General features: G+C 53.9%; 1 protein-coding gene across 6 annotated transcripts in view; it reads left to right on the forward strand.

The window, feature by feature from the left end:
* SLC29A1 (solute carrier family 29 member 1 (Augustine blood group)) overlaps positions 1 to 9,513 on the forward strand; it is a 34,013-nt gene that overhangs the window by 2,299 nt on the left and 22,201 nt on the right. For 2 of the 6 annotated variants that reach the window (XM_017806633.1, XM_017806631.1), the window contains exons 2-3: positions 4,692 to 4,846; positions 6,692 to 7,362. The exons of 2 other annotated variants lie outside the window; for them this stretch is intronic. The gene's annotated coding sequence lies outside the window, so the exon portion shown is untranslated. Of the gene's footprint in view, positions 1 to 876; positions 1,124 to 4,691; positions 4,847 to 6,691; positions 7,363 to 9,513 lie in introns of those variants that run through there. 2 more of the 6 variants (XM_017806630.1, XM_017806632.1) reach the window with 2 other exon arrangements.

Below are 9,513 nucleotides of genomic sequence, written 5' to 3' on the forward strand. Positions count from 1 at the left end.
CCGGGGGTGCCTGCAACCACAGGGAACACCGCCAGCGAGCCTTCCACGTTCCTGGAGGCCCTGGGGCTGTGCCACCGCTTGCCTCCCTGCCAGAGCTTCTTCTGCAGCCCCATTTGCTTCTCACAGGACCTTTGTCCCAGTAGCTGGGCACTCTCCCATGACCCTTTCTATTTGTAGGCTGACCACTGGGAGCTTGCCCTCTGCCCTTCCACCTTTCCCCATGCAGCTCCTTTCTCCCCAGGCACCATTCCCGGCTGCCCTCAGCATGATTTGGCCCAGTGCAGAGGTCCTGGCTGCCCTCAGAGTCCGAGGCATGGCCTCAGGCTTGTTTGTAGGACCCTGACCTCATGTGCAGGGGAGAGAGAGATGAAGGTGCAGGCAGAGTAGGATTCGTGGCATGGCCCTTGACCCCACATCCATGGTGCCTCTCCAGGTCAGGGCGCTGCTCTGCTGTCCCGGTAAAGGTCTTAATGCAAGAGGTGAGAAAACAGTGTCCCCATTGCTGCTTGTTGTCCTTATCCCTTCACTGCCCTGGTGCTGTCTTGGAGGGTAACTGGGTGCTGTAGGGGCTGCAACGGATGGGGAAATGCAGAAAGTGAGAGAAACTGGCATAGCTGGCTGATAGGAGATAGTGAAACTCATCTGTCATGGTCCTCAGGCTTGTGCAGGAAGATGATGGAGGATGTGGTGGAGGAGCACAGCCACGTGCTGCTGATGGCCCGCTTGCGCTGCAGCAGCTATCTCACGTACAGACATACAAGAAGCCCCCCACTCCCTGCCAGGAGTGGCTGGAGCATCCCTGAAGGCAAGCTGGATGGCACTGGGAGCAGCAGGATGGCAGATGCAGGCAGCAGTGGCAGAGCAGCCTGTCCTGCATCAGAGCGGGCAGCCCCTGAGCTACCATCAGCAACAAGCCACTCCAGGGCTCTCTGGGAAGCTAGGCTTTTCTGGAGCTCTTTTTCTTCTTGAGAAGCCTGGCTTTTTGCAGGGAGCCCAGCACCATCATGACTGCAGATACAAAGAAGGACCAGCAGCAGTACTGCTGGGCACTGCACAGCAGCTCAGCTCTGCTGTGAAGCTTCCCAGCTCTTCAATCCCGGGACACAGAACTAGCAAAAACCAGGTGAGACTTTTCCACCTGCTTGCACCCTCTGGAGGTGGCAGATTCTGTGGGGAGAGTGCAGAAGACAGGGAGTAGGTTGTCTGCAGCTTCTCCTCAGAGGGGGGTCTTTTTAGGAAGCCAGCCACCACTGTAGTCAGGGCTGACTTTTGTCTTCTGGCTTGCCAGAAAGAAGATTTACTTTGTCTAGGCAGCAGCGTTAGAAGAGCAAGCTGTTTCCCCAGAGACTGAGTCCTTATCAGCTGAGTATGGAGTCAGCCTGAGGCCATGAGCCCCTGGAAAGGTAGTGACAAGAACCCCTCTTATCCCTGAAGCACTTGGCCAGTGGTACAAAGGTGCTCCTGGATGCCTTACAGTCCAGGACCAAGGGAAGAAGCTGGCAAGCTGCCTTTTGAGAACTAAGCTATGCTGAGGAGGTGCACCTCGTGCCTTTCCCCATCCCATCCCATCCCTATGAGATTTAGAGTTCTCAGAGGACTAGCCAGGACCCCTTTCTCTGTGACCCACAGCTGAGCAGCAAGCACAGCCCTACAGGACAGGTATTGTGTTCAGGGTGACTGTCACTGTGTTGTATCTTCATGTGATCCACCCTGACCCTGAAATCTGCTTCTTAACATTATCCACGCCCTTCTGCACAGTGTGTTACCTACAAGCAAACTCTGCCCTGCTCCTTTAAACCGCCTTCAAACAAACAGCTTGAGCTTCTGCCCTCAGACTTCCCTGCTTACTCCCAGATTTCCTGGCTCCCGCTCATCCCCACTCCCCCCATGAGTTAGCACAGCACACACAACAAGCTCACACTTTGGGTTGCCTTGTCCCACTTTGCTCACTTGGCTCCCAGTGCTGGTGATGCCCCCATCCCCCTGCTGCAGCTCACTGCCTCCTCATCCTCACAGTGAACCCAGCGCTCGGGCCTGTGCCTGTCCTTCCCTAGCCCCTAGCCCGAGGGGTCGCGTGGGATGCCTCCCTACCCAGAATGCCGGACCCTCTCCCAGCAGCCATCCGCTCCCCACAGCTGGGAGAACACCACTGCTGCCCTTCCTCCCGCCCCCCTCCGCTTTCCCACACTCCCTCCCGCATTCCGCGGAGCCGCTTAAGCCCGCGGGCCGGCTAATTCCTTCCCCGTGGGCTCCCCGTGCTGGCCGGTCACGGGAGGGGAGGGGGCCCACGGCTGCCCCGCGCCGCCGGCAGGGGGCAGCACGGGCACGGTGGGTGCGGGGGTCCCCGCAGAGCCCTCGGGGGTCGGGCACCTCTGCAGCGAGAACGGGAAGGGGCCAGGAGCCAGAACCTCCCCCCCTCAGGGGACAGCCGAACTCTGACGGGCTCCCCCTGCAGCGTGAGCACGGGGCACTGCAGGCTCCCGGCAGTGTTTCCCAGCCTCATGCCTGAGGAGTGCAGGACCCCCCGGGGGGTTCCCTCCTTCCTGGTCCGTGTTAGAGCATTCTCTGCCCACGGGTGGACACTCAGCTTTGCAGAGGGGCTGAGGAAGGGAGAGAGGGCAGTCCCAGTGGTACTTGGATGATCCGCTACAGATGGGCTGCTTGTCATGGGTTCGGCCCGCTCTTCTTTTGATGTCCCATGGCTGTGTTCTGCCGGGTGGCCTGGGGGCCATGTCTCGGCTTGGGAATCCATGGAAGTATGACTGGCAAGGAGAGGAAATGATGAACGGCTGGTACTGTTGGAAGCTGTGGGAAAGGGCCTTCCTGGAGACCTCTCTGTAGGATGTTTGGGAGCATTCAGCCACAGCTCTGCCGCTGATTTGCCCAAGGGGGAAAGCATGACAGGATGGGCTTAGTCTCCAGACAGGATTTAGTCAGCCCTGCCAGACGTTTGCACAGAGCGGAATTCCTCCACTCCAGCCAGCAACTGTCGGGCCAGGGACAGACACGGGGCTGGCATGGCTGTGAGAGTTCCTGGGCCTGTGTTTGGAGCCCTTGTCTCTGCAGGTGGCCATGTGCCATAGTCCCCGCGGTGCCAGTGGCCACAGAGCCTGCCCAGGGAGCAGGCTGGATGGGAGAACAGGCAGGTGCCTTGGCCCTGCACTGCCACGCGGGATGGGCAGCCACCAGCTGCAGCAGCACTCTCTGACAGCCGGAACATGGCTCTGCCTGCTGCCACCAAGGTGCCTTGGGAAGGCTGATGGGGAGCTATGGCTTCAGGCTATCCTTTGAGCCTGGGATTCACCCATCCTCCAGAAAGTAATCTTCTGCCTTTTAGATGAGATCCAGGGAGCTGCTGGGCACCGTGCTCCACTGGGGTGTGGATGGGCTTTGCAGACTGGGGTAACAGGACCACACAGTGGCTGCTATCCCTCTTCCTCTGGCCAGGTTCCCTCATTCCCAGCAGCCCACAGCTCCCCTGTGCTGTTTTACGAGTGTGGCTGAGTGCCAGTCAGCTCCTTCCTTAATGGCTGTGCTCTGTCGTGGGAGACTGGTGCTGCCAGCTAAGGAGCAGGATGTGCCCCCGGCACTGCTTCAATGGGCCAGATGACCTTGACTATAATGTGGGTCCCTCTGCCCACGCCAGTTCCATCCTCTGCCAAGGAGACCTGGTGTGACACCATGACAGAGTGACACTGGTGCTTGGAGTGGCCTGTGCCCCAGGACTACCATTTCTGAATGCCACAGAGTGTTCCTGCCTGTCTCCTCTGCTACGACTGGGAGCCTGGCCTGTGTGTTTTGAGTTTACTCAGGCCTCAGCTCGGGCGCTGGCAGGTGGAAACTGTGTGCTGTGGGGTAACATTTAACCTTTGGCTGGTGGCTACACAGCTGTCATTCAATAACTAGCCACAAAGCAACTTCGCGGCTAATTGGTGTCATTAGGCAGTATTTACTGCTTTAATGCTTGTAGGAGTCAGCAAATGGGTAGCTGGGGCTCAGGAGAGGGCAGCAGCAGTACAGGGAGGGAGACAGAGGGGTGGGGATGAAGGAGAGAGGGATTGCTCTGGGGAGGATTGCACCCAGGAGGTAGTGGGAGTGGGAGACCCTCAGCAGTGGCTTGGGCAGGGTGGCTTGTGTCTCCCTAGCCTGCCAGCTGGGAGATGCCCCATGTCCCAAAGACGATGCTGCTCCATTGGGCACCAGGAACTCCCACCACCACCTTCAGCAGCCTGAGAGGGGACTGAAATTTAACTGGACCCCATTGTCCATGCCAGGCCCCAGGAGCCCTCTGGGCACCCCGGCCCCTTGCTGAGCTGTGTCGAATCAGGGGACAATGGGTTTTGTTTCTGCCTGCCCAGCTGGAAAACACCCGTGGCCCTGCCACCGCCACCGGGCTGGAGGCGCGCTCAGTGGAGGCCCTTCCTTATCATGTCTCCAGGCTGTTTGCTCACTGGAGCTGTGAGTGCTTCAGGAGTAGCAGTGTCACCCCATTGCATCTCAGTGCTACCAGCATGGGGAGGATGCTTAGCATGGGGAGGTGGGGGGGCTGATTGGCAACAGCTACCTCCCTCTCCCCTGCCTCTCCTTGCAGGTTTTCACCCGGGGCTGCTCCTCTATTGGCAGCAAGCTCCTGCTGCCCTCAGCCCAGTAATAAAGAAATCACAGGCAGCTGCCTAACTTTATCCTGGCAGGTCGGGTTGCGTGAGGAAGCAGAGGGACGACGGGGTGCTGAAGGTCTGCGTGGCTCCCTGCAAGCGGTGAGGTGCCAGCTGGATATCTGTGCCACAGGCAGAGCTCAGGAGGGTATTGCAGCCCACTCCTTCCCCAGCCAGGCTCAGGCCATCAGGTGAGAATCACCTCTGCCCTGCCACCTCATCCTGAAACGCAGGGCAGGGCACCAAAATCCTGGGGGGTTACTATCAGGAGTCCTGCAAGCAGCAACCAGAGAACACCCACCCTCAAAAAGGGTCTGCCAGCAGCTCTTCAGCCAGGACCAGCAAGGAAACAGCCAAACTAAAATGGTCCCTTGAGCCATTCGCTGATCTTGGCAATGGGTTGAGATGCTTTTTTTTGACTATCAAAGAATCCAGGATCATTGTAGTCTCATTATAACTGGATTCACAGGAGCCTGTAGTGGTTTTTTCCCCCCATTGGCTAATAGGTTAATAACCTGCTGGCACTTGACAGAGGTCCAGCATCTTCTGTGTTTCCCTCCATGTGACCGATTAAAATGCCCCCTTCTCCCCCTTTCCCAATATGGCTGTGCCCTGCTGCCTTGTCACACGTGTAGAGAATCAGACACAGCTGCTAATCTGCTTGCCACTCCACTCCTGCCTGCCTGCCCTGCCTTTTAAACAGACTGGCTCTCTGTTTCTCTGCTCCGTGGCGCAGAGGCTCTCTGAGCTGAGTTGTCCATGCCTTCCTCTGAAATGGTGTGGGCAGCACCCGATGTAGGGAAATGCTGCTTCTGTGGGTCATGCATGCAAAAGGAAGGATGTTTTGCAATGCAAAGGAGAACTGGACAGCATGTAGCCCCTGACCTCAGCCCTGCTGCAGGTTGATGGCCTAGCCATGCCTCAGTTTCCCTTGCCTCTGGCACAGGCACATTAGAGGGAAAAGGAAATTTCACTGCAGAGGAGGGATGGTGGGTTAATTAATGTATGGTTGCAAAGTGCTTGCAAATCTCCAAGGAAAACGGTCGACGTGGGTGCCAAGTGTAAAGGATTCTGGAAACACTAAGTGCCTGCAAATGCTGGCTAGCTCCTCAGGGTCTAAAACTCAAATATTGCCCAAGAGGCACCGAAAATATTCCTTTAGCTCATGTGATGCATTATCCACTGCCTGGAATAAATCTCCCTTTTTGCTCTCGCTTTCCAAACCAGCTGTTTGTTTGTTTTCCCCTTTTGGATTTCATAGCTTAGTTAAAGCAAGCAATTGCTACAAGGGGGGGGGGGGAGCAGCTTTTGTGAAAGGTTTGGCAGCAAGTGTCTTTGAAGGGAGAGCACTTTAGCACTTGGTCTGTTTGTTCTGCCAGTTATAAACTAGCTGTGGGCTCCAGGTGACAGTGACGCAGTTCCTGCAGTGCACGTTTGAGGTCTCCGAAGAAAACTCAAAGGGCTGGGCAGCTTGAGCCCCATCAATATGTCCTGGGAAGCATGTCCGTGGGACTCCCAGTCTTATGTAAGGGAGAGGCTTTGCTGGCTGCCGTCCTCCCGGAAAGCAGGGCTTTGCCTTCTCCCTTTACTCTGGGGAGCACAGCAATCTGCCAACAGCAGCAGCGTTTTGGCACCATGCTGCTGTTTTGGAGATGGAGAGGGTGGGAATGCAGCAAGTCCCCAGGCCCCACTCAAGGCTGCCTTTTCTCCTTGCCCAAATTACACAGGGGAGAAACATCTAGCTGTGTGTCCTGTACAGTGGTGGGTCCAGTACCAGTGCTGGGCAAAGCACAGCTGTTTCCAGTTTTGGAGCAGAAACTGGTTTTGTAGCTGTTTGTTTCTTCTAGGAGGTTTGTTTTTGTACACACAGAGGTGAAGATGATAACATGAGAGTCATTTGGGAGCAGAGGGATTTGCAAAGGCAACACACTTCATCAAGATGAAGCAAGGCAGCTTGGCCCTGCAGCAAGGGCTTGTGTTTGTGGGGCAATAAATGAGTTGTCACTGGCTGTGCGATTTGTTACCTTCCCTTGCAGAGGAGGTGTCACCCCCCTGCGACTGCATGCTGCCATTGGCATTACACAGCCCAAGGACCTGCATTGCTCTTGAGAGCAGACAAGCTCCCCAAGGGGCTGAAGTGCCTCTCCTGAGAAGAGAACCTTGAGCGAGATGTCTACTGTCCTGCACCAGCCAGGGTTGGATTTCAAATGACACTCACGCTCTTCCAGCCTTAGCCTTCCTCACCCCACAGTGTCTTGCTCACTCCTGGTCTCCTGCTTGCCTGAAAGAAGACATCATTAAACCCTGTCCTGCAAGTCAGTGGTGGGTGGGCACGCAGGTCTGTGCAGAGAAGCAGCCGGCAGCCCGTGCTGTACTTAAGAGCTGGAAGCTGCCTTTCTCCACGCCTCCCCTCGGGTCCATCTGCTGGCCTCCTGTCTGCCTGCGGTCACCGGTGGCTGAGACTCTGTTCAGTGCTAATGGATTTCAAACCCCCTGTCTCCATTGAGAGACATCTCTATTGAGGGATGTTGACTCCAGTGCCTGGGGGAGTGGCTGTGCAGACAGGACCAGAGCTGTGAATTAGAGAACATTTAATCCCGTACTTTGGTGATGGTAAGTGCTATGTACCCTGCTGCTGAAAGCCTGGGGTGAGGCAGTGGCTACACCCTGTCCTGAAGTGGAGACTTCCTGGAATATCTACTCAAAGGTAAATTTTGTGGTGTTTCTCCTCCCAAGGATAGGATCTGAGGCTATAATGATGCAGAGACCCTTGTCCTGGCTTCTGAAAGCACAGTGGCACTTTGGCTGGGCACCACCACTCTGGACCCTGTGCTCAAGTTCCTGGGGTAATTTGTTCTCACAGCTTTTAGCCTGTCCTAAAGTTGGAGCTTATGTAGAAAAATAAAATTATAGAGATGCTCAAATTTTAGCTCATGCTGCTAAGCAGCAAGTGTGGATATCCCAAGGAGAAACATGGGGCCCAAGGTGCCATGGCATCCATGTCCCAGGGACTGCCAAGGGGGCTTGAGGGCCTCTGTGGGTAACAGTGTGGTACATGTCAAAGCTAGAGAGGAGGTGACGTGAGACATGCTGAAGCAGGCAACCTTGCTTTTCTATTTGGTTTTTGCAGAGGAGAGAGGAGATAGGAGGTGGGAGAGTAGAGACAAGGTGAGGCGAGTGGACAGAGGAGAGGTTTTGTCTCTGTTGCAGCTTAACTAGAAGACCTTCCAGATCAGAATGGCTTAGGAAAAATGGGCTGAGGAAAGGCAGGCCCAGGGCTTGCATCCATCATTGCCTGGGGGACTCAGAAGGAGCTTTAATTGGAGATGAGAGCTTTAAATTTAATTTTATCTGATATGAATCTTACATTTAAGAAAAGAGCCTCCTGTCTTACTGTCTGACAACATTTCTGGTGCTCACTTCATGTTTTTAATGCACCCTGCTGATTCCAGAAGCCCACGACAAATATCTACCAGAAGCACAGTGGAAGAGATCCAGCTGCAGAGTCTGTTACCAAGCAGATCAGTGAAGAGGTCTCTTCCTGAGGGTGACACTCCGCAGTGTCATGGATGCAGCTCAGAAAGCATTGGTAGCTGTCTCAGCCCTGTTCCCATTGCCTTTTTCTTCGACCTTAAGGACTTTTTGCTTACGTGGCAATGTTTTGTAGGTCTGTCTTAAAATACAAGCTTGGTGCTTGGATTCTGCAGGGAGACGTGTGTTAGAGATCATTGCGCTGAAAGGTCGTGAGGATGGGAATCTGCCAGAGCTTTTGGGAGTGTTTTAACTTCTGGTTTTAATTTCTAACCCAAACGGATCACCATCTGCAGAGAATTTTCCGAGATTGTTTATTAATGGAACAAGTGTTTTCATGGTCAAAGCTACTGCAGGGAGTTCCTGGTGTTGCTGCCTGTGGCCGCACAGCATTGGTGAATGGAGAGAGCCAGGAGGGCCCTGTGTTCCTGGTGGAGGAACCTTTAAACATCCAGCTTTATAAAAAAATGTTTCTGTGGCTGTTTTAACTGCACAGATATGAACTTGAATTCAGGTGCACTCCGTGCACTTCCCTTTGCTGGGGGGCAAAGTACCCTGGACAAAGGACTCCTGCACGTCCGCACTTAAGCTAAACAACAGGTTTTTATCACAGCGGAGAGTAGATATCTATTCCAGACTGATAGGAGCCTGGAGACGGCAGCCTGAAAAAACATATCTTAGAATTTGTGCCTGCCCTTCGGATATTGCATACACATGGTATTTATATCCTCTGAATATAGGGGGAATTGCTAAGTATCAGAGGGCTCTACACATTGCCTGCCATCCTGGTAGTGCTGCCCCGAGTACACATCGCAAAAGGCTGTCTGTAATCCTACTCATAGAATCACAGAATGGTTTGGGTTGGAAGGGACCTTAAAGATCATCTAGTTCCAATCCGCCTGCCATGGGCAAGGATGTCACCCACTAGATCGCTAATTCAAGACAGTTTTACATATATACATATACAGTTTTACGTATATACATATACACATATACACACATGTACGTATGTGTGTATAGGTGTGTGTACACATATATATTTATATACGTGTGTGTATGCATATGTGTGTATATATACACACATCCATACACATATACGTATACATATATATATATATATATGTATACATACTACACCCTTAAGTGGTGATTGCCAGCAGAGGGTTTTTGTCTGGATTAGAACGCAGCATGGGGGACAAGCGAGGGACCTGGCAAATAGGGCCAGTTCACACTCCAGTTAGAGCCATGATTTAATGCATAGCTCCTTTAGAGCTTTAATATTTACTAATGCCTAGATATTAACGCAAATCCGTCCCTGGGTGCAGCT

The sequence above is a fragment of the Lepidothrix coronata genome, unplaced genomic scaffold, assembly GCF_001604755.1.
Source record: "Lepidothrix coronata isolate B3197 unplaced genomic scaffold, Lepidothrix_coronata-1.0 Scaffold16, whole genome shotgun sequence".
Classification (NCBI taxonomy): Eukaryota; Metazoa; Chordata; class Aves; order Passeriformes; family Pipridae; genus Lepidothrix; species Lepidothrix coronata.